This window comes from Nannospalax galili, unplaced genomic scaffold (assembly GCF_000622305.1).
Source record: "Nannospalax galili isolate Female #2095 unplaced genomic scaffold, S.galili_v1.0 scaffold415, whole genome shotgun sequence".
NCBI classification, from domain to species: Eukaryota; Metazoa; Chordata; class Mammalia; order Rodentia; family Spalacidae; genus Nannospalax; species Nannospalax galili.
The window spans coordinates 1,257,065-1,260,491 of NW_008337494.1; the positions used below are offsets into that span (position 1 = coordinate 1,257,065).

Consider the following 3,427-nt stretch of genomic DNA (forward strand, 5'->3'; position numbering starts at 1 on the left):
GGTCATTATTACAGCAGGCGTAGGAAATTCATTCCTATCAGACCTTGTACCACCTGTTCTCTCTTTTTGATGACAAAGTTTTACTTTTAAATGATTACTGATACACCAAACAACATGGAACAAGTTCTTGAATCCTATTATTTAGATTAAGATAAAACTAGGAGGAGCATGAACACAGTTTTAATATTCACTGTTCTACCCTTAGCCAGAATGGACTGCTTTAAGGCTGGCTGCTGCTTCATACAGGTTACAAATAACTATTCACAATTTTTTCATAGATAAAGCCTGTGACCTTTAAGAAAGTGTAACAATTTTTTCATAGATAAAGCCCATGACCTTTAAGAAAGTGTAACAGAACAATATAATCCCTTGCTTTCTTCAAAGAGTGTTTTTTTTTTTAAACTAAACTAAAAGAAAAAGTTAACATTGATACCTGGTGCTTGTGCGAACATAAAGGAAAACAGACCGCGTATACTCATTAAAGACAACAAAGACCTCTAGATAGGCTGACTAGATTCACTGGATGGACAAGTAGTGGGGAATGGCTGGAGTGCTGACAACACAGCGAACAGTAACAGGGATGACAGAGAATAAGGGCTCTAGTGGGGGGAGGGAGGCTATGGGAGGGTGCCATCTGGGAAGTGGGTGTATAGATGAGTAAGAGGGTTTGGAATGTTCTGTGTGATATATACACACACAAAAAGTGATATACAGACAAAAAAAATCAACAAATTTTAAAAAATGAGTTATAGTTGAGGAGGAAGCATAAAAATTTACATCATGTTAATTAGTAGAGGTGATAAACATTACCATTGAAATCTACCTGATGATTTACATCCATACACAGGTGCCAAGGATCCAAGTGCAAAAGACTATGACTAGTAATAATCAGATACATATAGATGAGAGACGCATGCGCCAACATCTAAGTGTTATTAGCAAAACCAATGAGTCTTTCTATAAGAAACAGTATATTTTAAAATGAAATGGAGATCTTTTTTAAAGGTTAAAAACTCATTCAATTTTATGTCTTACAGGGTATATACTGAGTTCAATATTGTAAAACTGTATTAATTCAACTGTGAACCTAAAAATTTTATAGCCACTCTTGAGAGAGATGTATCTTTGCCCTGGAAATTATTATGTTAAAGCTATAATGAAATGCTTCTTCAAAAAAATAAATTAAAAAAAAAAATAAAACTTTAGATAAGTATTAAGTCTGTACAAAGAGCTGGGTTTGCTGCTCTCCAAAGTGACAGGATGGACTAAAAGGTAGAGGAATAATTTAATGCCTTTCCTTAGTACAGAGCTCAGGCTTCCTGGAGGCTTCCCATTCCATGAGGGACTCCAAAGCCAAGCTCAGAGCAGGGGCACCTGCCTTCTATCCATTTATGCGGTAGTTTTCATGGACTTCTGGCTGGATGTCACACACAAAGGCCAAGAAGTTATCAAGGACATCATCTCTGTTCTGGTGGAAGTAGGTCTGGATGATGGTCATCTCCTGGGTCTCCTTCTCCAATTCACTGCTACAGCTCCCATGGGACCCCAGTGCCAAGCTCCCTTGGCCTTGAACTCTCTCCCTCTGCAGTGCTGTTCAATCTCAGCCTGCACTTCTTTGGCCTGCTTCAGCCCCGGGTTCTTTCACTGGCAAGCCTCAGACACCTTCCCGGCAGCCAGCTTCTCAGCCTGCAGCAGCTCCTGATCCCCTGCGACTGACTCACCATGGCTGCTGGGATCCCGGGCCCCTGCCACCAGCCTGAAGCAGCCCCTAGAACCCTTCAGGTCAGCTCCCACCTGTTCTCTTAACAAGAAAAATCATTCATACATTTATCCTGTATGTATTTAAAAGTTTATTATGTACCAGACTCTTCTTCAGAGGAGAGAGGATTAAACAAAGCCTCGCCCCCATGAGATGGACAATAAACATTTAAACGAACAACATAACTTTATAAGAAGCACAATGAACATAGAAGCATAAAGAAGGAAATGGAACAGCGCGACTGAGCCAGGGGCTCCATTGTCTCATGTGGTAAAGGAAGTGTGCTCAAAAATAGAGACTTGAATGAGCCTCACCTCAGTGAGTGGCAAATGCTCCTATCAATAGGAGGAGGAAGCAACAGCAGGGGAAATGTCTTTACCCAAAAATGATCGTGGCCTGTCAAAGGAATAGAAAGAAAGCCAGTGTGGCTACAGTTATGAAAGAGAGAACAATAAGAAATACATTTAGCAAGGAAAGCAGGGGCAAGGACATTTATATCCAGTATCTATGCTACAAGGATACTTTTATGAAAAAGACTGGCCTGACTTTTCCTTGTAATGAACACATGCAAAACCCCAGAATTCACCCAACAATAAATATGCATGGCTTATGCTTTGGGAATCAGCTAGGAATCAGCTAGACTGGATCCAGGTTGATCTCATCTTGTCTTGTTCTAACAGCTGGTGATTAAATGGATATCTGCTTGTTAAAGAACACCCAAGCTACTGGAGTAGCATGGCCCCTCTTAGCCAGGGAATGGTCTTATAGTGATAGCAGAGGTTTGGGGGAGAGGGTCCTCCCCAAATTGTAATAGCATTCTAAGCCTCTCTTTGTATGATATTTGCTATGTCTCTTGTTAGTGAAAGCAAATCACTAGACCAGAAACAAAAGAGTGGACTACAAAGTTACATGGCATGGAAGTAGCAAAGGATGAAGTAAAGTCATGATAGCAAGATTCTGCAGGCATGTATAGTTTGATAGACTAATAAATATATACTTAATTTTAAATAGGATAATATAAGAGCAGAAGTTCAAAAAGTAAGATTTGTAGTACAAAGCAATAAGGAGAAAGGTCTTTGTATGTGTGTGTATGCATGTGTGGTGGTTTTAATGAAAATGTCCCCCATAGGCTCCAAGTATTTGGACATTTTGTCTCCAGATGATGGCACTGTTTTGGGAGGTCTTAGGTGTGGCTATCCTGGAGGAAGCATGTCACTAGAGATGGGCTTAGAGAGTTCTTAAGCCTTGCCATATCTCCAGTTGCTCTCTTGTTTCCTGTGCCTGCGTGATGATGTGAGTGCTTAGCTTCTGCTGCTCCTGCTTCAGTCACCTCCAGCCACTACGCCTCCCTGTTGTGAAAGACTATAATTCCCCTGGAACTGTAAGCTCAAATAAACTCCTCCTATAAATTGCTTTGGTCAGTGTTTCTATCACAGTAACAGAAAAGTGATTAATACAGCATGTATGCGTATATGTGGTATAACTGTACATGTCTATGTGTGCTCACATATGTGGACATATGTGTAAAGTTCCCAATATAATAAGCAGGAGTCTCTGAGGGCTAAAAACATCTATGAGAGTCCTGATCTAAGATTCCTAGCATATGCAACAATGAAGACGCAGTGCAACTTTCCAGTAAAGAAAGGTAAAGAAACTTGAAATTGTGAA

General features: G+C 40.2%; 1 pseudogene; it reads right to left on the bottom strand.

The window, feature by feature from the left end:
* Window positions 1-1,381: 1,381 nt before the first annotated feature.
* Window positions 1,382-1,724, bottom strand: LOC103733724 (annotated as a pseudogene).
* Window positions 1,725-3,427: the final 1,703 nt, after the last annotated feature.